Below are 24,970 nucleotides of genomic sequence, written 5' to 3'. Positions count from 1 at the left end.
TCTGACTTACTTCACTCTGTATGACAGAATCTAGCTCCATCCACCTCACTACAAATAACTCAATTTCATTTCTTTTTATGGCTGAGTAATAGTCCATTGTATATATGTGCCACATCTTCTTTATCCATTCATCTGTCGATGGACACTTAGGTTGCTTCCATGTCCTGACTATTGTAAATAGAGCTGCAATGAACATTGTAGTACATGACCCTTTTTGAATTATGGTTTTCTCAGGGTATATGCCCAGTAGTGGGATTGCTGGGTCATATCGTAGTTCTATTTCTAGTTTTCTAAGGAACCTCCATACTGTTCTCCATAGTGGCTGTATCAATTTACATTCCCACCAACAGTGCAAGAGGGTTCCCTTTTCTCCACACCCTCTCCAGCATTTATTGTTTGTAGATTTTTTGATGATGGCCAGTTTGACTGGTGTGAGGTGATACCTCATTGTAGTTTTGATTTGCATTTCTCTAATGATTAGTGATGTTGAGCATCCTTTCATGTGTTTGTTGCCCATCTGTACATCTTCTTTGGAGAAATGTCTGTTTAGGTCTTCTGCCCATTTTTGGATTGGGTTGTTTGTTTTTGTGATATTGAGCTGCATGAGCTGCTTGTAAATCTGGATATCTTTTAAAAAAGAGACCTGAGTTTTCCAAATCATCTCTCCTAGACTCTTGTAAATTCTAAATGTATGAGTGGAGCTGTATTTTTTTTTTTAATGTGCTACAAGTACACTGAATAGTACGTGGGACTTCCAGGTATAACCCTTTTTATAGGCTTGGAACATAATTTTACATTTACTTTTGCTTTTATGACATTGTTGGTCATGGTGACTACTCGATGCCTAGTCCTTATAAACACAGGCAACTCCTCTATCCTCATATTGTTGCTATGGAAAAAATGAGAACCACTTTATAACAACCCACATGATGATATACTTTGCAATATTAGAGCACGAGTTAAGTTCTGTGTTTATTATGTGTCAAGGCTGTCAAGCCATCACTAACCAGAGATATACGCCAACAACAGTCACTAATGATAGTAAAGATAAACAGAATTCCATGCAGGAGGGCTGCCGTCATAGTAAACAGGTTATTCAAAGAGCTCTATTAACCTAGCTGGACAATCAGACCAAATACTTTGCGTCATTCAGGGGAGGTTTCCTGGAAAAAGTGGCTCCTAAGGCAGATTTTGCACAGTGTATGAGTGATGTAATTTTCTCTCTTAGAAACCTGATCTCTTAGTTCCAAGGCCACTCCCCAGACTGCCTGACCCAAAGGGTAATTCCCTAGTCTGTTCCCACCAAGGTCACATACATGAGGGAAACCACAAGGCAAGGGGGAAAACGCTCAGGCTTTGGGAGTTGGAGTTTCAAAGTCATATAGATTCAAATCCCATTTCAGCTGATACTTAAGATATGGGACTTGGACTTTGCTTAATTAATCTGAGTCTCAGTTTCCTCAGCTATAAATGGGGATTGATAATACAACCTACCTCCTAGGCAGATTCCCAACGATTATACGTAAAGTATCCAATGCCTGGGTAGATCATGGGCGCTCCAAAAGTGCTAGCGAACTTTATTGGCCAGCTGGTAGCAGAGCTAATGACACAAAAAATAGACCCAGGGATTTCGATACTGGCTGTTATCTCTGCATGTTATGACATTTTCCCAATATTTATTTATTTATTTCAGATCTTTGCTCAAGTATTACCTTCTCAAGAAGGCCTACACGGACCATCCACTCTATTTCACAGGACAACCTATAGCCATATCTCCGAATATTTTATGGTCACTTAACATATACTATAATTTTATTATTTATTAGTTTTATTAGTAGTTGTATCTGTTTTCCCATTAGGATACGAGCTCGTCAAGGGTAGGAGTTTTGTCTGTTTTGCCTATTGATGCATTCCCAGCACTTAGCAGAGTCTTGATATTTGTTGAATTAATGAAAGAAGAACTTTGGTTAGGTTTGTTTTGCATTTGAATATTGGGTCAATTGAAGAAGGGTAATGCTTCCTCATAGTCCTTACAGATCAGCTTTAGAGTCAGGGCAAGACTGAGGGCACCGCTAACTGGGAGCCCAGAATCAAAGGAAGGCGTCTCACTGGCTCTGGAGCAAGCACACCCGGCGTGTGAGTGACAGAGGCTCTTCTGAGATAGCCTTAAGGATTCACAACATGCTCCCTTGCCTAAAATTCTTCACACATTATGCCCATCTAGCGGCACAAGGGAAAGATGTTTGAGCTTTCCATGAAAACAGTAGGAAACTCTTGCTGAATCAACATCACCATGAGTGTGATGTCGATCAAGTTCACAGTGTCCAACAGAAACCTGCTTTTTGAAATTTGTGAACAGCTCCACATCCGCTAACTATTCATGCCTTGTTCAAACAGATGTGTCAACATCTCACCAAAATATCCATCAAATGGCAATGACTGGAATTTTAATCAACCACAGGAGCTCCCAAATAGAATGGAGATGCTTCCATAGCAAAAAGATGCTACAAAGTCGATAAAGTCTTTTAATCCTGACTGCTAAATCTTCAGCATCCACCCTCCCCTGCTGCAATTACAGCATAAATTACACAGGAGCAAGGACTATGGCAATGTTTTGTCCCCTGCACAGTGCCTGGCACCTCATAGGCACATGAGAAATATGAACTGAGTGAATGAATCAACTTAGTTAATTCAATCCGTATTTCAAAGACCCTTTACAAAACCCAAATGACACAGATCAAGGACTAAAGATTTTGCTCAACAGGATGGATGAGACTTGGCCACAGTATATATGGAAAAGATCTGAGAGGTTTTGCTTTTCTCAAGCCTGACATGAGATGAGGGCCAACTGTGCAATTCATCTGCTAAATAAGCTCATTTCATCTGATCCCAACTTAACAATTAACAGAGGCCATGTGTCTGGAGGATAAGAAATAATGATTCCTCTGCACCTCCAACTGGTCAAGCCACATCTAGAAGAGAGTTGTCCAGGTGTGGGTGCACATTTTAAGAAAAATTCTGACGTAATGGTGGAAGTCCAGGAACTAAGTCTCAGAGGTAATAGAAGGAATTGGGTAGCATGAGAACATGCTTAGGATAGCTAACAGGAGTAAGGAAGACAAGTGGAGCAGCAATGGATTACCCCCATCACCTTGGCTGACAGCCAGGCCACCCCTCTCACATACAAGAGGGTCCCACCAACCTCAGCAGCCCACCAAGCTGACCATCCTGGTTGTGTGAGCAACAAACACTTGTTTCGTACCTCTGAGGTTTTGTGCTTGTTTGTTACATGGCTTAATTGCAACAAAAGCTAACTGATACAAAGAGAAATAGTGGAAGGTCTATCTTAGATAAGAGGAAGCAAAATAGTTCTATTTCCTTAGAAGATAAGAATAGAAGAGATGATTTAAATGCTTAGTGTCTCTCAAGAAGAAAACTTTTGGCTCTTAGAAACTTAGAGCTTTCTAAGGATTGGAACCATCCATCAAATGAGTGGGCTTTGCCGAATTTGAGCTTGGAAACCAGCAAAGCCAACGACGCCATCACAGTTGCACCAGGCTCAGGCTGCTGCATTGGGCCTGCCCTGGCTTAATACTGAAGAGCTTGAGAACTCACTTAGATCAGGGACCTTATCTGTTTTGTTTTTTCATCCTTACGCATTCAGATAATGGTACAGGATCTAGCACATAGTAGGTATTCGATAAATATTTGTTAAACCAAAAATGAATGGAAGATGGCAAGGCTGGTCCCCAGTCCCTGAATCCAAGAGGGTAAATTGTTGAAACTGGGTGGAAAAAGCCACACATATCTAACCAAATATTTAGAAAATATTTAGCAAAGCTATTTTCCAAGCTCCTGAGAAAAGGAACAGGTGTAATAAAGAACAGGCTGAGAAGTAGAAGTAGGGTAATTTGAATATTTTATGGCACAAAACTCTAAAATATTCATTTTTATAATTTTTACAAATTAGTGAGAAGCAGCCTAGGGGAATGAGATGCAAGGAACAAGGAAAAGATGCTGATTCCAAGAGAACAAAAGCTGGTAAATGCTTCAAGGGCAAGGTGATGGCATTTATAAATATATTGGGCCTTAAGCTCATGAGTCCAGTCTTCTGGAACATTCTTCCTCTCAGATGGATCCTGACGCAGGCTTAACAGATGCCATGTTTTAAAGATCAATGCATGAGGATATAAGGGATGAGCCACACAGACAGAGGGCCCTGGCCCTTAGAGAGGACAGCTCTTCTTTTCCCAGACTCTTCACACAGCTCATGAACACATGGAAAGTACTCTCTCCACCATAACAGGAGTCGGCAAATTTTTTTATTAAAGGTGCATATTTTAGGCTTTATGGGCCATATGTAGTCATAGATATTATGTAAATGAATGAGCATGAATGAGCATGAATATTATGTAAATGAATGAGCATGAGCATAGATATTATGTAAATGAATGAGCATGAGTTATATTCCAGTATAACTTGACTTATAGATACTGAAATAAGAATTTCATTTAATTTTCATGTGTTACAAAATATTATTATCCTTTAAATTTCTTTCAACCATTGTAAAGACATAAAAAAACATTCTTAGCTTGCAGGCCATGATAAAAAGGCAGCAGGCTGGTTTTGGCCAACAGGCCATAGTGTGCCGACCCCTGCTCCATATTTGCCCTCTAATTTTATCTCATATTTGTGTCCTTCTACTGCCCAATGCTAGCAAACAGACTGTCCCTGGAAGATTCTCAGTAGTGATCATTTTGATTCGATAAGAGTAACTTTTAATTTTATGATACAGTTGCATAAAAAAAAGTAGATCCTAAAGTTTTTGAAGGAACCTCCATACTGTTCTCCATAGAGGCTGCACCAATTTACATTCTCACCAACAGTGCAAGAGGGTTCCCTTTTCTCCACACCCACTCCCGCATTTATTGTTTGTAGACTTTTTGATGATGGCCATTCTGACCAGTGTGAGGTGATACCTCATTGTAGTTTTGGTTTGCATTTCTCTGATAATTAGTGATGTTGAGCAGCTTTTCATGTGCTTTTTGGCCATCTGTATGTCTTCTTTGGAGGACTTACATACAAAACAGAAACAGACTTACAGATATCGAAAACAAACTTATGGTTACCAAAGGGGAAATATTGGGGGTAGGGATAAATCAGGAGCTTGGGATGACCATACACACACTACTATATATAAGATAGATAACCAACAAGGACCTACTGTGTAGCACAGTGAACTCTACTCAATATTCTGTGATAACCTATACCAGAAAAAAAATCTAAAAAAAGAATGAATATATGTATATGTATAACTGAATCACTTTGCTGTGTGATTAAAGAAAAGAAAAAGAAAAGTAGATCTTACTAGGATTACTTTGTCCCAAGTGACTCCTTTTGGAAATTTCAAGGATCAAGCACTGTTTTGCATGGTCTCTAATGAGCCTGGCAATGTATGGTAGAGCTATTATAGACATTCATGATTCAAAGTTCAACCAAACTCATGAACCCTATCGACAGTGATGAAGAGATAAAAGACACATTTTCTCCCACAGGCCATCTGTATTCTTAACTAATTGTACAACTAACCCAACAATGACTTCAAAAATTTGCTTCTCATCTTGAATGTTGTCAATTTCCTTTCACGTAGGTAGAAAGATAGAAGAAACACGCTGAGTATTTGGAATCAAAGAGTTAGTCTCCTACAGAAAGACTTATAAAAGGAATTTTATCTTCTAAACCTAGATGTTAAGAATAGACTGTTTCCTCAAAATAAATTAATATGATTGTGTTTCATGGAAGTGAAAACCTTAATAATTAATCATGTTTTCCTTTTTACTGTGGCTGCCAGGAAACTCAGAATCAAGTTTGTGCCCCAAATATAGAAATTAAATAAGATATTTATTCTTTAGTTACATTGATATTTTCCATGATCAAAGCTTTTATTTCCCCCCCAATGACATCTTTGTTTTTCCTCACAACAGAATAAACCATGTTAGCAATACATTCATACCATGATAAACCAAATGAAACAATACACTCATACTGAGATAAGCCAAATGAAGCATTTCTTTCAAATATCCTCTTTTTTAACATAGTCTTCCACTTTTCCATATGTTTCCATTCTTCATCTGGCTGTTAGTTTTTTGTTGCCATGGCACTTAATATTTATATAAACAATAAAAAGCAAAGTAACAATTCCTGCCCACTTCCTGTCAACTCCTAGTTAGAATTTCAGATCAAGTGGTGCGTGGTTGATTCCAACCCAATGCACCCAGAGATGGTGAGATGAGAATGCCTTGAGCCATCCACTCCAGGTCATTTAGAAAGTTAAAGACTCATTTTTTTTTAATGCCTAGGAGAGTAAAATAAGATAGGGGTATCAAATTATTTTTCCTTATTAAGTCAGTCAATAGGCATTAATTGAGTTCCTACGACATGTCAGACATACAATAAAAATTAACCAGTTAGATTCTATATAAAATTTTGGGTCTCACCTTCCTATAAACAGGAAATAGATGTTTAAGCAGCAGAGTGAAGAACTGAGGACATAAGTAATCAGAGCTGCACTGAGGATGCTGGGGGTGAAGTCTGACCTCTTTAGCAATTCGGGTACATGGTGAGGTTTTATTAAATCAGATAGCATTATTTGGCATAAAGACAAATCAGACAGGAACCGATTAAACTGTAATATCTTACTAAATAAAAAGACTCTATTTGCAAATAAATAACGTGTTGATTACAAAGTGACTCATATCTTACTCTTCAAGCAAATCTGATCTCTTAGTGCTTAAAAGCCTCTACCTTATGTGTTAAAAAGAAAAAGTATCCTTCTTTTTAAAATGTACCATAACTTAGCTTTTCACTAATCACAAAGGTACCTGTGGGAATAGTGAGAAATCCACTCAGGCCATGGGATGTGGTGGTTCAGAGCCAGGCTTGGATTTGAATCCCAGCTCTGTCTAGCTAGCTAACTAGCAGGGATACTTTATCTAACCAGCTGGGTTACTTTGGCCAAATGTTTAACCTCTCTGTGCTTAGTTTCTTCATTTCTAAAACAAGGATATTATTCTATCCTTCCCTGTGTTGTAGGAAGGAAAAGGGAAAAAAATTAAGTGCTTAGGAATGTTGTATAATAAAATGACTAAGGGCAAGGGTATGGCATCAGACTCTGGGTTCAAATTCAAGCTTGATCCCTCGTTCACCTGATCCCTCATTCACCTTGAACACATACCTACCATCCCTGTGTCTCAGTTTCCTCATCTATAAAAGGATACTAGTTGCATCTACCTTGTTGGGTTACTATGGGGAGATGTAAATTTATAGATGTTATTTATAGATGTAAAGTACTTAGCATACAATGAGCACTCAATTAATGTTAAGTTATCAGAGTAATGTCTGAATAAGTGGTAGTTAATATTAACCGTATGAAAATTATGCTTGACTAATACCAGGAAAATGCACATCAAAACCACAGTGAGCTATCACCTCACACCTCTCAAAAGGGCTATCATCAAAAAGACAACAAGTAACGAGTGTTGGCAAGGATGTGGAGAAAAAGAAACCCTCGTGCACTGCTGGTGGAATTGTAAATTGGTGTAGTCACTATAGAAAATAGTACGGTCGTTGCTCAAAAAAATGAAAATAGAACTACCATGTGACCCAGCAATTCCATTTCTGGGTACTTAGCCAAAGAAAATGAAACACTAACTTGAAAAGATATATGCACCCCCATGTTCACTGCAGCATGATTTATAATAGCCAAAATGTGAAAACAACCTAAGTGTTCATCAGCGGAAGAATGGATAAAGCAAATGTGGTACATGCATATGATAGAATATTACTCAGCCATAAAAAAGAATGCCATTTGTGAAAACATGGATGGACCTCGAGGACTTTAGGCTAAGTGAAATAAGTCAGACAGAAAAAGGCAAGTCCCATTTGATCTCACTTACATGTGAAATTTTTTTTAAAAAAAGCTCACAGATACAGCAAACAGATTGATGGTTGCAAAGGCAGGGGGTGGGGCAAAATGGGTGAAGGGGGTCAAAAGGTTCAAACTTCCAGTTTTAAAATAAGTAAGTAAGTCATGGGGATGTCATGTACAACATGGTGACTATAGTTAATAATACTGTATGGCATATTTGAAAGTTTCTAAAAGAGTAGATCTTAAAAGTTCTCATCACAAGAAAAAAAATTCTACAAGTATATGTGGTGACAGATGTTAACCAGACTTACTGAGGTGATCATGTTGTAATATATACAAAATCAAATCACTATGTTGTACACCTGAAACTAATATAATGTTGTATGTCAATTATACCTCAACAACAAAAAATAAAAATAAGCCAAAAAAACAAAAACAAAAACAGGGCTTCCCTGGTGGCGCAGTGGTTGACAGTCTGCCTGCCGATGCAGGGGACACGGGTTCGTGCCCCGGTCCGGGAAGATCCCACATGCCGCGGAGCGGCTGGGCCCGTGAGCCATGGCCGCCGAGCCTGCGCGTCCGGAGCCTGTGCTCCGCAACGGGAGAGGCCACAACAGTGAGAGGCCTGTGTCCCGCAAAAAAAAAAAAAAAAACCAGTATGGGACCAAATGGGAAGGGATAGGGACCATAAAGCTTCACTGGAAGAAAAATCTTAGGAATCATTCTGTCTTATCTTTTTTTTTTTTTAACACCTTTATTGGAGTATAATTGCTTTACATTGCTGTGTTAGTTTCTACTGTATAACAAAGTGAATCAGTTATACATATACATATATCCCCATATCTTTTCCCTCTTGCGTCTCCCTCCCACCCTCCCTATCCCACCCCTCTAGGTGGTCACAAAGCACCGAGCTGATCTCCCTGTGCTATGCAGCTGCTTCCCACTAGCTATCTATTTTACATTTGGTAGTGTATATATGTCAGTGCTATTCTCTCACTTCGTCCCAGCTCCCCCTCCACCCCCCGGCCTCCGTGTCCTCAAGTCCATTCTGTTCTATCTTTCATCTGACAGATGGGAACACTAAGGACTAAAGCAACAGTCAGCACACTGTCCAAAGTCCCTCTGCTTTGGGGGCAGAGCCTGGACTGCAACGCAGGTCTTCGGGCTTGCAGTCCAAAGTTCTTAGCCTGAAAACACATGGCATACTTAGTCTTCCTGCCTCAGGGGTGATGAGATTGTAATGGAAACCAGTTTTTCATGTCTACTCTCCAAATGGAAAAAACTGGATGAGGATTTTGGGGGTAGAGCAAAGGGAGAGCAGCCACTGGCAAAGAGACAAAATTGAATCCTATTCCTCAAAATGAGGTGTATCATCTGCAAGGCATCAGGATTTAATTTTTGGTGAAACTGGCAAAGGGTTTATAGACTAAAAATATAAGCATGAGAAATAAGAATGGCTTTGGAGAATTATAGACTGATCAGTTACTCTTTTGGACGGGGCCACTTGATGAAGTCATTAATCATATAAACAAAACAGCCTGAGTTTTTAAATAAGAGAAAATTTACTAGGGGCCTAAAGCGATTAATTTAGTAAGGTCTTTGGTGGTAGAAGGCAAAGAAGTTCTTTCAGATGAGTTTCTCATTAACAGGTATTTTTCAAAATTGAGTTGAGTGATGGAGGGCTCATTGCTAAAATACTTTAAAGGAAGAAACTATTCAGAGCATTTAGTTCAACACTGTCATTTTATGACGAGGAATTAGAAACAGAGCAAGTGGGCTTGCTCATAATGACTTGGTTAGTTTAGTTTCAGGTCCTCATGGATGGGTTTATGGCTTAAGTATATGCCTTAAACAAAGAGTAGAGATAAACAGGAGAAGTATAATGAATCTATATAATTGCAGAACTCTCCTCCTCCGCTCACTGAGAGCTTATAGGATGCCAGAAAAGACACCGAGTTGATCCATGTACCTTTATTCCTCACAAGTCAATGAGTTAGGTACCATTATTATGCCACTTTACAGATGAGAAAGTAGAGGTTTCCAGAAGGCTGTGAGTGACATTAGCACTTGCATCAGAACCATTACCACCGCTACATTTTCCTGAGCATGTACCATGCTCCAGGCAAACATTCTAATGTACCTGCGTAAGTTCATTTAATCTTTATAACAGTCTTATGAGGTCAGTACTGTAGTTCATTCTCATTTTACAGATGAGAAAGCTGAAGCTTAGAAAAGGTTAAATAACTGGCCCAAGGTCACCTAGCTGGAAAGTGGCCAAACCAGGAGATAAATCTGGGCCTCTATGACATCTTTATGAATAACAGCATCGGTGGTTGCCAGAGGCAGGGGATGGTGGGGGGGCGGTGGGCAAAATGAATGAAGGGGTCAAAAGGCACCGATTTCCAGTTCTAAGATAAATAAGTCATAGGGATGTATACACAACATGGTGACTGTAGTTAACAATACTGTACGGCATATTCGAAAGTTGCTGAGAGAGTTGATCTTCAAAGTTCTCATCACGAGAAAAAAAAATTCTGTAACTGTGTGGTGATGAATGTTAACTCGACTTATTGTGGTGATCATTTTTCAATGTATACAAATATTGAATCATTTTGTCCTGTACCTGAAACTAACATAATGTTATATGTCAGTTACCTCAAAAAATTTAAAAAGAAGAATAGAAAGGAGAAAGTGCAAAAAAAAAAAAAATCCATTTGCAAATCTTTGACTCTTCCAGTGTTAAAGGCCCAAACTGACAAGGAGATATAAATACTATAGTGAAGACCTTAAGGAATTCCTATAGATAGGGGGAGGGGAAACCCTTGGCATTTCTGTGGCTAACAGAACACACCGTTGAGTGGAGGAAGAATGGGGCTGACCCAGGAGAGCAATTTTTGCTCCAATTATACTAAAGCTCACTACTATTTCAGTGCCATCATCTATCACAGCGGAAGCAATCTGTCCATTGCCTGGAATGCCATGTAGTGGAACAGTAAATCAGGCAAGGAAAGAGCGTGCTGAAAGCACCTGAAAGATTCAGGAGTAAGGAAACTGAGTGAGGAGGGTTAGGGGAAGCAACACAAAGAAAGTTGAGAAATAACAGTCAACATGTTGATTTCATCCATGGACAGACAAGTGTAACAGAACAACACAAACAATGTCTCCCAGGGATTTTTTATTTAAAAAAATAGAAAGGAGTGAGGGCGTCTTTCTACTCTACGTAGCAGGCAGTCTTCTATGCAGATAACAACATATCACCATATAACTGCACAGAAATCTATTGACAAAGTCTGGGAAATCTAAGTGAATGAATAAAAAGGTAAGCCAAGTAGGAATAATTCCTTATTTTTTGTAAAGCTTTCAGTCCATTGTTAATACTTCATGTCGGCAAATTTAACCAACATAACAGTGGGGCCGTTTAAACTGTGGCCAAAAAAATTAAAATACCAAATAAGTATGAAATGAAATAGATATTCTTGACTGAATGCATTATTTTGTCTTCCAACTGCTTACGTACATAAGCTCTGTGTTTACTTAACTTTTTGAAGAGTCAAACCTGTGACTTTTTAAATTAAGATTTTCTGATCAACCATAAGAAATTATCAGTCACTCATTTATTGATTAAATAACCATTTAATAAAACACACTGTAGCTCCAATACCCTTCAACTCAATTTGCAACAGTTTCTTTTCAGGGATATAGATGAGTAAAGAAGCCTTTGAACTAACCTGGGGAGGGAAAGTTAAAGCCATCCGTCAAAGTCAATGTTAAATTTAGAGCCAGATGACATGGCAGCTCCCCAATCCCTCTTGCTACAATTTTCTTAGCAAAGCTCTTTGTTTTCCATTCCTGCGGATGACTGCCCCTCACTTTCCACAGTAACTCTCCCCTCATACTGACAAACAGGAAAAAACCACTCAAGTTTTTTCTTACATAATGGTTTGGTTTTTTTTGTTTTTGTTTTTCTGGTTTTTTGGTGGGAGACCCAGAACTCAAAGAGCCTTGATGCTTTTTATCAATTCCACTAGTCGTCAAGGGCAGGAAATAAAAATATTTTTCTCTTCCGACTCAAAAACAATACCCCTTTGTGAAGCTGCTAAGAAGCTAGAAATAGCAAATCTGGGAAAAATTTCAGGTGAGAGATATGCATCAAAATATTTCATTTTGCTAAAAATATCTCTAACTTGGTCTCAGCATTCCAACTCACATCATACTGCAGTTCAGGATGATGAACAAAATCTGTTTCCCCCTTATATTGGCAGTAACTCTGAGGTTATACAAAGGAGTAAAGTAACCTGTCTTATGACGTCAAAGTTCCCGTAGGCATTTGCCAGTTCAAAGAGGTTGTTTTCAGAATGGAAACAAGAAAGACAGAAGAGGGAAGAGAGACCAGTTCAAATTGCTGCATCTTGACTACCTGGCAATTGGAGTTTAGAGCAAGGACCCAAGAGGTAACTTAGGCAAGCTGGGGAGTGCCACAAAGCTGAATCCATGACAGCCAAGAGTGCGGGGTCCTAATCAGCTGCCCCAGCACAGATAAATGAGCCCCCCCTAGGAAGCATCGCCATCCTAAAGGCAGTAGGGCTCATCCAGTGTCAGAGATGAACCTGGTGACAACAGGAGATGTGTGTGGTCCAGGGTAAGCTCCAGTGTTCCAGCCCCACAGCAGTGGAGGCGTATGAGAAAATATAAAAAGAAAAGAAAGACTTGGCCTTGGGGAGCAGGGTGAATGCAGTGGAATAACGATATAAACCCTCGGCACCCAGCAGCTCCTGGGCTCCCCTCTCCTCCGTGGGCTTCTCCCTGCCACCCCAGAGTCTCCCAGTCCCAACTTCTCCCCTCAACAGGAGCAGAAAGTAGATGACAGCTAAGTTTTTTTCAAGTCCTGCCAAGAAAAACACTGCAAGGTTAAGAACACAAAAGGCTTCGAATATCTTGCTACTCAGGTTCTTTTTTTAAATAAGTTTCGGTATATACACACACACACACAGAAGAAAATTCACTTTCAGTCAAAGGGTTCAAGAATGTTGACAATCTTTTCAAGGAGCCACTATGTTCTTAAACTCTTTCAACAGCTCTATTTGTTCTAAAAAGGGTCTTAGATTTATTTAATAGCTGTTTATCTTTCAGCTGGCCCACTGCAAACCAAAGCATAACAGAAAGCATCCAGCATAATCACAGGCTTGGAGCTGAGGGGGCTGGAGGGGCAACGGTGGGGAGTCAGAAGTACAGTAACAAGAGTTCATTGTGCTGTTTGTTGCGGGAAAGCGTGCCCATAGGTGGAAAGATTGAATTTCAGATAAAAATGCAGAAGTAAACATCTGGAGAAAGAATATTTCCATGGCAGTCTTGTCAACATGACCCCTAAATCTGTCACCCATGCAAAAGAAAAACAGCCACTAGGATCTGTGAAATGATGGCGTGAGCATTCACTTAAGGTACAGTAACATCTTTCCACCAAGGGATAAAAATCTATCACAAAATAGGTGAAACGCCTTTGTTTTTTAAGAGAAACCTGGCAAAGATGTCAGGACCCTGGAGTATAACACTGCTCTGGGACTCAGAGTGCCTGTCAGGGGAGCTGAGATCTGGAGAGAAAAAGAAAATTGTGACGTTTCCTTTATATGCCATCCAATTAATCGTGCTTATAATGCAGACAGAGTGACCACAAAAATACATTTCAGTCTACTGGGTAGCATGCCAGCCTTGATCCTAGGCTCAAGGAAAAGAAGAGGGCTCCAATTTGGGACAAAATAAACCTAGGGTTTAATTGTCATATATTTTAAACTTGGCCTGTTGTCCTGCTTGAGTAAATTTCATGAAAAATCCAAGTTTCTTAAATACTAGTTCTTTCAGGGATGAAACACTACCTATGCAGTAGTTCAAAGATGTCCCTAATACCACACTCAAATGTATTTCATATGTTTTATGTTTTTATATTTAAATCTACATAGTTTAACATATTTCTATTAAAATACATAATATGTATATATATAGTAAAAACTAAATACTTTTAGCTGAGTTAGATATTCTGTGCCTTGAAAGATAACACTTGTCTTAGGGACAAATACTGCTCACTGGGGAAGGAACTGCTGGATCCACCAATAGAATTAACCCCTGAAACTCTTCTCTCCCTCACAAATCACAAACTCTCTGCAATTAGCTTTCTTCGAACCAACGTGTTATTTACCAATAAAGATAAGCCAGTTAATTATTTCTTGAAAGTCAACTGATCCCTTGACCATTATATTTACTAATCAGTTTTGCCATCATCAAAACAGATTAATTCTTTAACAATAATGTGAGGAATATTTTATAATTGATTTAGTCCTTATTTTCAATGTGTTGAAGTTAATTCATATAAACACACTATAGTAAGTTTCTCTCTTAACTGTTAATACCTGCACTGATGGAAGACGCTCTTCTGACATAAGAAAATATCTGTATCAGTTTTGCTCACAGTATAATAGAATGTATTAGATGGGATGGATTTCTGGATACAACTGAAATATCAATGTGGCAATAAACTGTATAAATACTAGTTTTACGGCAATAGAAGAAGAGAGAAACAGGGAAAATAGGTCAACTTCAGGAAATAGGTAGCAAATGCTATTTAAGAGCAAAAAATGAAGAAAAAAAAAGGAGTCAGAAAACAAAGGGATGCTCGGTTGCCAGACAATCAGATCTTTCTTTTTTTCTTTCTTCCTTCCTTCCTTTTTTTCTTTCTTTTTTGTTTTTAACAAATCTATTTAAATCTATTTTTCTCTTAGGACTTTCTTTTTTGTAGGAATTTTTACTGCTTAATTCACATATTTTCATCTTCAATCACCTTGGTTGAATAGTTTGAGAGCAAAAACGTCTTACCATTAGAATCTTCTCAGGAAAAAAAATATATATATACACACATATTTACATCTATAGAATATATATATCCATATCCATTTATATCTAGGAATTTACTAAGCTTGTGCATATTCCTAAAAGCAAAATGCAGCAGCGACAGCCTGGATAAAATCAATAAATTGAGAACTTCAAGGCTGGTTATTCTGGGAGTGAAAACTTGAAATAGAAATGACAAAGAGGCAATGAGATTCTATCACAATGACTTCAGCAGATTCAGGGCTAGAATGAAAATCCCAGGATGTGTAATAAGAGGAGAGGAAACTCGATGCGGTCAGAACTTCACTCCATCACAGGGCAGCCAAGAAGAAGCCAGCAAGCAGACCAGTTGCCGACCACTGCTCACACCACAGTATGGCTGGGGCAGCTCTAGGAAGGGCAGGGAAACCTCAGAGACTTTTCAAGTTGTGTCTTTTATGGTATTTGCAGAGACCCAGCCAACAACAGCCAGGGGGCTGTTTACCAAAATCATTCCCTGGCACCACCCACAGGAACGCTGTGGGAATCACTGCCAAAGCTTACATGGGAATCAAACAGAAGGAACTAAATACAGCCGTGTAAAACATGCCCCAGTCATTTCGTAAGCTCCGTTTCTTCATAGATGGCTGCTGTGGAAGAAATGACTGCTTCCAGAAAACAGAGACCCCAGGAATTAATCCAGCAACACAGATGAAAGCAGAATGAAAGATTACTAATTATCCCATTCTACAATTCACACTGGTGACTTACTGCCTCTGGGCTATAAGGCCCCTGAGGTTAAAACTGCTCCTCAAAAACAGATATGACAAAAGTGAGTGAATGGTGTAAGGGGCAGGTCTCAGATCACTGTTGTTCCCCAAAGTAAAAAAAAAAATAAAATAAAAGAGATTCACCACATTAAAATATCAGAACATTCCACAGACCGGCAAAACCAGATGGAGACCAGCAGTTCACACACATCCTTGTATTTCCAAGAGATGTGAAGCTCCAGGTTCTGAAAAAGACCAAACAGAAGCCCACCTGCCATGGCAGTACCAGGAGCTAAAAAGAGAAGACGACCTCGAAGAAATCCAGGCTTTTTCACTCTACACTCTCAAAGTTGGGCGTGGGGACTCAGGATCTTATGACTCTTACCTCCCATCTTTATAACTGCTTTGGTTCTCTCATTCTTTTACTCCTTACCTGCGCTCCTTTACATGTCAGAGGTTGATTATACACATCACTACTTTGGGTGTCCCTCCAGTTTCACGGGTCAACCCAATGCCCACGCTACTTATCTTTCACTACCTTTATATTACTGTAGAGTTGGGCTCTATACGCCACTCCATACACACACGACTCTCCCTCTACTTCCTCACCCCTCGCTCACTGCTGGAAGCTAAGTTTGAAAGTATCATCCTTTTACGTCTACTCAACATAGAGAAAAAGAAACACAGCAGCTGTGTTCACTGAGTCAATAAATTCATAGTGCTTAACAGAGTCTAGACTGTAGCATCCACTAAGGCAAGAACGACGACTGTTAGTTTCAACACTCAATAGCCAACGTTTAGTTTGGTACCTGGCACACAGCAGGAGTTCAATAACTGTTTTTTGAGAGATTGGAAGTCATTTTTTCTCTAAATTTCATTTTATTCTTAAATTATTTTCTCTATTGAACAAAGGAAGATTTGTAAATCACTGGAATCATGGTTTAAGGGAGTGAATGAACCAAAAAGATAGGTTCAAAATCTCAAAAGTTCCCCAATTCATTCCAATAACCAGTCCTCCTCCACCACCTCCTCCTGCTTTTTTTCCTCTTCATATCTTGAACTTTATTACAGGAAAAATTCTAGGCTCTTTACCTATATTAACTAATGTACTCTTCATGAAAACCATATAGGATAGTTACTATATTAGTCCCATTTTACAGACTAGGAAACAAAGGCCTCAAATGACTGAGTAACCTGCCAAAGAGCACACAGCTAAGAAGTTGCAAATCCAGAATTTAGGCCGTCTGACTCCAGAATGCCAGCTCCTAATGACCCCCCTGCACTGCCTCCTGAAGGACAGCTGTTAAGAAGGCTAACTGATGCCATTCATTCAGTAAAATATTTATTGAGTGCCTACTACGCGCCAGATGCCAAAAATACCCGCCACAGCCATGAATACTGTCTGTATAGAGTCAACATTCCTTCTGCTTTCCTAGTCGCCCTTTGCCGTATCTCTCAAACAGTAAGCATGCAGAATCTGTTGGACAAGGAAATTTAGTGAGAATTGGTTCTTTTTCTTTATCTCAGTCTTTTACACTTTCTTACTGAAAACAATCACTAATCCTCTCAGCATTACATGGGACTCTAGCAAGAGCCAGTGGGAATATGCAGCAGCCTGGAACAGCACAGGTAGAGACCTAAACGGAAACAGGGAAATGAATAAAATAGGGTTTCTGCTCTATTATTAGACCAAATGTATTGGCAACCTTTTCACGCCTTGCTTAACAGTCAAAAGTCAAGCCACACGGAGGGTACTGGATTCTTGCCCCTTCTTCCCACACTTGGAAAGTTCTTCCAGGCAAGAAGAATTATGGTCACCCAATCACCCTCTACACACCTGACACAAAAGGCAGGAGAGTGGAAGTGGCACGTACCCCTGGCAGAATTCCTGAGCGAAAGTGTGCAGCCTCTGTGTGATCTGACCTTCACTTTGCTCTGCACCCACCCATGCCATGCAGAACAATCCCCTTCTCCCTGAGGCTGCTGAATCAGCCCTGCTGGGAACAGCCCAAAGAGAAGCTCAGACTCCTGAGACATTTGGTCTATTCAGCACCATAAAGGAAATAGCAGTCGTTCAGTGAGGGAATAAAAATGAGGAGCTGGCTGAATAAAGGTGATAAAAATAGACTTTCCAACTCCATGAAGATGAATCATTTTGCCATGGGGATTTGCCAGGCTCTGTTTCAGCTTCATTTTCAACCCAGCCTCATAAATTTGACTTAGGAAAATTTCCTTCCTCTAGATAACCAGCGTTAGCATTAGGACAGTTCTAACGGGACTTTATTAGAGAATTGTCCAGAAATAACTTCCACTCCTTCCCTAGCCTGCAGTAAATATTGGCTTTGAAGGACAAGAGTAGGCTAGGCTGGGATGTGCAGCCCATGACCCCAGACTCACTGCCCCCCTCCATCCCCCCTCAATTTTCTCCTCAGTTCTTTCCCTCCTCATTTTAAGAAATGGAGATTTTCAGAAAGTAACAGGGGTGGTGGAAAGGAGCAGAACGTGAGGGGGGCTCAGGTAGAACAGCACCTCAAGCTATGCAGTCGCATTTTCCCCAGGACACCATGTGCTGCTGAGGAATACATCTTTAAATGTAGCAGAGTTGCTTCTAATTCACAAAATTATCAAAAATCCTCTTTATTTTGACTCATGTGCCTATGTGCCTTCCGTGACATACCCCAAAAGAAAAAACAATGGCTTTCCTTAGAGAATAAAAAAGTCTTAATTAAAAGCAACAGGTGGTTAAAAATATCAAGGAACAAGGTAAACTCCATAGAAAAGTAATTTTGGTGTATTTTAGCCATACCATAGTGTATAAAAAGGACCTTTAAAAATAAAAACAAGGGATGAAATCTAAATAGCTTCCTTCCTTCACTCATGGACACCCATCATTGTGCATTTTTTTCATAATGGATTTTACTTACCCCTACACGGCCTCATATTCCACATAAAACTCCAGCATACCCACACTTGGGAGGTGGGTGGGGCATCTCTCCTGGGTGCTCCCACAGTCAGCCTGTACACAGCAGCCGAAGCGCCCTTACATCCTCTTTTCCAAAACTGTCCTCAGCACAGCAAACCCAGCTCTGCCCCAAGCAGGCTGCAGCAGCTGAAATGCTGATGCAGTGAAAGAGAACTAACTGGAAGAGAGCGTGATTGCCACACCTATTGGGGAGGGAGGCGGGGAGTTCTGCTCCCACTGAGGAAGGGGGACAGAATCCCCAAGACATAGAGGTGCCCAGTGTGATTCTGCAGGAGAGCTTTGTGACAGCTGCTGCTGCATAGTTGGCACCCAATACCATCAGTAAACCTGCATTTGGAACAGGACCCAGCAGGACCTGAGGGAGGAGAGTTCAAGTCCCAACTCTGGAAGAAAGTAGCCTTGTGACCCCAGGCAAGTCATTGCCCTCTGAGACTCTGTTTCCTCATTTGTAACAATATTCTGTGATAACCTATACGAGAAAAGAATCTGAAAAAGAATGAATATATGTATATGTATAAGTGAATCACTTTGCTCTACACCTGAAACTAACACAACACTGTACTCCAACTATACTCCAATAAAATTAAAATATAAAAATATAAAAATTTTAAAAATTAAAAAAAATCTCTAAATAGCCCCTAGTTCTGAAATTTTAAGGCCATCAGAATAATCATGAATATAATAAATAAAAAGCACAGCTACAATTTCTTAAAAACAGACGATGTACCATCCACCATATTAGGCATTTTACACATATTATCTCATTTAATCCCACGATACTGAGATAAGGTTTATCAACCCCATTTTATAGATGAGGAAACTGATGAACTCACTCCATGATTCCCCATGAAAATAAAGGATCATCATATCCATTCAGGGTTTTGAATTTAAATGGAAACATTTAATTTTTGTGCCTGAAATTGAGATGACACCTGAGGATGGAATTTCTCCACTGTTGGGTGATTAATGTGTTTACAATCCTCTGCTGGGATAATTCTGAGGTACTAGTATTTATGGTTACAGCCATTCATGCTACTGCAAAACCCATTTCCCACCTGTTGTCTTTTATTAAACCTCCCTAAAGGACATGAAATATTTCTTTGGGCAGATTCTAAAAACAGGGATCATGAAATATGTGAGCAGAAACCTCGTGTGTGGATTTACTGTTTGGAATTTTCAAATGCTATAAAACACAGTGTTTATAGCCAATTCATCATTTATAAGAGTTTATTAGACTGATATGCCCACTGACTCACTGGTATCCTGCCATTTATGGATACCAATACTTCAACTGGGGGGCTGACATTTAATATTTATTAATAACGTCTGTGTTTCCTTGCCTATTTTATAGTATCTTCGCATTACGTTCTATTTTATGTTTATCGTCCATCATTCTAGCTTTCAAGTAAACTTTTTATTTTAAAATAGTTTTTAGATTTACAGAACATTGCAAAGATAGTCCCGAGAGTTCCAGTATAACTTGTATGCTGTATTTTATATTACTAACCAGTGGTTAGTACCACTTATCACGACTAATGAACAAACACTGGTACACTACCACTAACTAAACTTCAGGTTTTATTTGGGTTTCATCAGTTTTCCACTAATGTACTTTTTCTGTTCCAAGATCCGTCCAGGATACCATATTGCAGTCATTTCTCTTAAGCTTCTTCTGGACTTTCCTCATTTCTCAGACTTTCCTTGACAGTTTTCAGAAGTACTGGTCAGGTATCCTGTATCCCCATTTGGGTTGGTCTGATATTTTTCTCATGGTTAGACTGGGGTTATGGGTTTTGGGGAGGAAGACCACTGAGATGGATACCATTCCCATATCACCTTATCAGTCATCCTTTTATTACCTATAGGGAAGATATTTATGTCAAAACTTTAAACCGAATAAAGTTACTTTTAGAAAAGATAAATTAAATACCAAGCTATTTACTCAGAAATACAGTAATTTATCTTGTGGAGAAAATGACAGAGAGGGAAACTAATCTTTGCGTCCATTATGAGATAAGGGTAGACCTAAGGTTCTAGCAGGAAGCCAGCTAATTACAAAAGCGGTGTCTAGCAAGTTCTTTTGAAGTGCTTGCCAAGGCAAACTTTCTACAAAACAATCTCGGATGATGGTACATTTTAAGAGAAGTTGTTTCAACCAAGCGTGATCTCACTCTTTCATACAATACTTTTAGATATTTGGTGAAGTCTTTTTCCTGTTGTCAAACCACAGAATCCCTATGAACCTGGGTTTGGAGTGCTAAAAATTAGTTGCACAGAAATTCCTTCTTTAGGTAAGCTATGACTATGAAAAAAAGAAGACTTAGGCTGAAATATGTATTTCCTGCTATTATATATTTTTTCCTCACAGTTCCTAATTGGAGGTCTGTTCCTCAGGGGGAAAAAAGTAAGGAACTGATGTAATGTCACAAACTTCTGCTAAATGCTGTTCAATGAAAGATAAGGGAGAACAAGTAGTTTCTTTCTTTAAAGAATGGTGTTTTTTTTTTTTTTCAGGGACAGGAAGGGGGGAAAAACAGAAAGAAAAATGTTTTACGGCACTGCTATGTATAACCTTCCACCTCTGCAGAAGCATGAAATAATTAAGGAAACAAGCTTGAAAAACAGTTTGTGGTGGATAAGGAGGATACTAGACTTCAGTCAGCACGTCTAGGCATTCACAACACATGCGAATAAGAATTCAGTCCTGGGCTTCCCCGGTGGCACAGTGGTTGGGGGTCTGCCTGCCGATGCAGGGGGCGCAGGTTCATGCCCCAGTCCGGGAGGATCCCACGTGCCACGGGACGGCTGGGCCCGTGAGCTGTGGCCGCTGAGCCTGCGCGTCTGGAGCCTGTGCTCCGCGGCGGGAGAGGCCACAGCAGTGAGAGGCCCGCGTACCGAAAAAAAAAAAAAAAGAATTTCAGTCCTTGGCTGGCTTGTGTCACTCCCTAAATTTATATATTGAAGTCAAAACCCCCAGTAACTCAGAACTGTGACTGTATTTGGAGGTAGGGGCTTTAAAGAAGTGACTATGTTAAACGGGCTCATTTAGAGCAAGCCCTAATCTAGTATGTTTGGTGTCCTTATAAGAAGAGGAGATTACGATACAAACACACATGCAGAGGGAAGACCATGTGAAGACCCAGGGAGAAGGTGGCCTTCTGCAAGCCAAGGAGAGAGACCTCATAAGACAACAACCCTGCCTACTCCTTGATTTCAGACTTCTAGACTCCAGAATTGTAAGAAAATAAATTTCTGTCCTTTAAGGCACCCAATCTGTGATACTTTGTTATGACAGCAAATTAACATGCTTACCTAGCACTAAGAATGAAGAATCAAGGGGTATAAGAGAGGCTAGAGAGTATGAGATTGGTTGGATATTATATCTCAATAAATTGTCAATAATATGAAGATCTTTCTAAGTCACTCTCTCTCATGATTTTCATACCTAAGTGTAATTGCTAATGACTCCTCCTGTGTTCCCAAATTCCTTTCATCACCCTTCTCCCCCCAACCCCAGGCTCTGCCAGTGAAAGTCAAACACTCCAAAGATCAGACTTATAATTTGAGGGGAAAAAAGCTTCCAAGTTTGCGTTTATAGAAAAACAAATAATTTGTCTTCCTATACACTTAAGCATAAGGATTTAACTTTAAAATCAGCCATTCATTAACCTAGTCCAATTTTTTATAACTTTTTCCATGAGTTCTAAACCAACATTTTCCAATTGTCTGCCAGACATCTGCACATGAATATCTCTTAAAGGTAGCCAACTCAGTACGTCCAAAAGAGACTTCATCTTTTCTCTTGGAACCCGTTTCTCCTCCCTTGCTCCCGTGATTCCTATTAATGGCATCACTATTCGCCAAGTTGCTCAAATCCAAAATGGAGATGTCATCTTCCTAAGATTATTTATCATATTTCATCAATTCCAAGTTGTACATTTTTTACCTCTAAAATAATGATGCATCTTTCTATTACTGGTATATTAACATTGTGTCATAATTTAATTGATGGCTTTCAAAAAATTAGTTATATTTTAAAAAAATGGTGCGTCTTATAATCTATGAAAAACATAGAACCATAAATCCTGTGTCCCCATCTCCACTCTCACTGCTTCTACTAAGGTTAAGTAGTAGACATTATCTCTCATTTGGATTACTTGTCTCCTAATTGACTTTTGTTGCTGGTCTTTTCCCATAATCTACTTTCCACATGGCCACCAGAGTTATCTGGAACACGAGATTCCTTTGTTTGCAGTGGCTCTTACTGCATGTAAAACGAGTCAAAACACCTCCAGACGGCATTTCTGGTCTCTACCTACTATTCTTGGTCCACTTTCCACTGTATTGATTTCTTTCAGGGATTCTGGGCTCCAGCTTCAGCCACATACAAATAATAGCCACTCCCAGACAAGACCCAGGTTCCTGTGGCTCAAAGCCTTTCTTATTCCATCCTCTGAGGCTAGACTGTCCTCCCCCAGCCCCAATGGTCTTCATTGATTGTAAATGCATGTTCAGATCTCACGCCTTCCAAAGTTCTTCCTCTCAAATAGAAACTTCTTCCTTGTTCTTCCTTGCATATTTCATTAACATTTCACAGTCCTCCTTTATTAGACCTTATTTGTACATTTTCATCCTAGAAGGGGATCCCTTGAAAGCAGGAATTATGTCTTGGGTCATAGTGGGTTTTCACTTGGAAGGCAACAGAGAACATACCATCTCTTTTTAGTGTATACGTGCAGAAGAAAACTGGGAAACAGACCTTAGATGTCATGCAAGGGTCCAAGGAAAATTGTATTACCGCTAAGGTACTGTAACTGTAAAGGACACATTTTCAGGAGAATAAGAAATTCATGTCCTGCTTTCTCAGCAGATTAAGACAATCATTTCATTCACTGTGGAAGCACCTTTTAAATAGCTTCCAGTGATCCCTTCCTCCTGTACACAGGTCCTTGTGTAATCTCCTCCCCCTGAGTGTGGGCTATAGACCTAGTGACTTGCTTTTGATTAACAGAATATGGCAGAGGTGAGGAAACATCACTTCTGAGATTAGGTTATACATGATTGTGATGTCCGTCTTGTTTGTTCTCTCTCCCTCCCTCTCTCTCCTGGTTCTTCTTGCTTGCTCACTCTCATGAAGCAAACTGCCACACTGTGAGGTGTTCTACGTAAATAGGCCCATGTGGCAAAGAACTGAGGATGGCTTTGGCCGGCATCCTGCAACAAACCAAATCTTGTTGACATACACCTGAGTGAGCTTAGAACCAGATCCCTCCCTAGTCAAGTCTTAAAACGACACCAGCCAACACCTGATGGCCGCCTTGTGAGACATCCTGAAACTCTAACCAAACTAAGCCAAGCCCAGATTCTTGACCCACAGGTACTCTGGGATAGTAAGTGGTTTAGGCCACTAAATATGGGGGTAATTTGTTACACAGCAGTGGATAACTAATACACTCACCAAATAAGAAAATCAGAAAACAGATAATAAACATAGGATGAGTAGAAAGGACAAAAACACTCTCATTGAGTCTTGCCAAGTACTCAAAAAGATGGACAAGGGGACTAACTTATTGGTCTGATCCAAGCACTCAGTAGATAACGAAAAGCCAGCCTGTTCCAGTGGCCATCAACATTCCCCTTTACCCTGGTCCAGCTCACTGTGGAGAATGGCTCTCACCAACTGACATACTTTTATTTTTGTATTCACTATGTGCCAAGTATTTGGTTTAGGTCATAAATTAACTGTAGTCCTGTTTCTTAAGAGTAATAATATGTAGTGGGAGATACACCTAGAACATTCCTTTAGCTCAGGAAAGGCCTTAAACGTCTTTCTGAGCTGTTATATGCAGTGGGCAGCTATGGAAGGTTATCTGATAAGGACCTGAGATAATCTGTACTTTTAGAAGGTACCTGTGGAAGCTGTTACACCTGGCAGCATACAAACCATACTCACTTGGGAGGCACTGAACAAAGTCACCGCTACCACCCCCCTGGCAGGTTCATAGTCCACCATTCAACTAAAAGCAAGATCAAATGTACCAAAGACCATATGGGTTTTGCTGTTGTTTTTCCCTCCAGTTTGTGCTCTTTTATGTCTAAACCTACTAAAAGGCTAACCACCATCCCAGCTTGGGCTCGGTTTTAGCACCAAACTCGAGAGTAGCAAATTGAGTATTCCTTCTGTGTGTGGTGTGGAAACACTACTGAGGTTTCTCTCCCCGTGCCAGGGATGAGGATAAAGGAACGTGTGTCATTAAATTTAATTTTGGCTGAGATTCTTCACAAGGTCTATTCATTTCCCTCAGTGAAATGTACCTCCTTTGCACAGAACATCGCTCAAACACCATTTTCCACTTGGCCCCCAAAGAAGAGTAAGACCACTTCCAGAAGCCCCCTCCCCACCTGCCTATGAAGGAGAATTGTGTCTGCCTC

General features: G+C 39.8%; 1 protein-coding gene across 7 annotated transcripts in view; it reads right to left on the bottom strand.

The window, feature by feature from the left end:
- LIMCH1 (LIM and calponin homology domains 1) overlaps positions 1-24,970 on the bottom strand; it is a 340,013-nt gene that overhangs the window by 143,268 nt on the left and 171,775 nt on the right. Inside the window, exon 1 of one of the 7 annotated variants that reach the window (XM_067735821.1) lies at positions 18,480-18,671. The exons of the other annotated variants lie outside the window; for them this stretch is intronic. The gene's annotated coding sequence lies outside the window, so the exon portion shown is untranslated. Of the gene's footprint in view, positions 1-18,479; positions 18,672-24,970 lie in introns of those variants that run through there. 7 annotated transcript variants of the gene reach the window in all.

This window comes from Pseudorca crassidens, chromosome 4 (assembly GCF_039906515.1).
Source record: "Pseudorca crassidens isolate mPseCra1 chromosome 4, mPseCra1.hap1, whole genome shotgun sequence".
In the NCBI taxonomy this organism is placed as follows: Eukaryota; Metazoa; Chordata; class Mammalia; order Artiodactyla; family Delphinidae; genus Pseudorca; species Pseudorca crassidens.
Note: the sequence above shows the minus strand (reverse complement) of the source record. Positions and strands in the feature narration are given on the sequence as shown.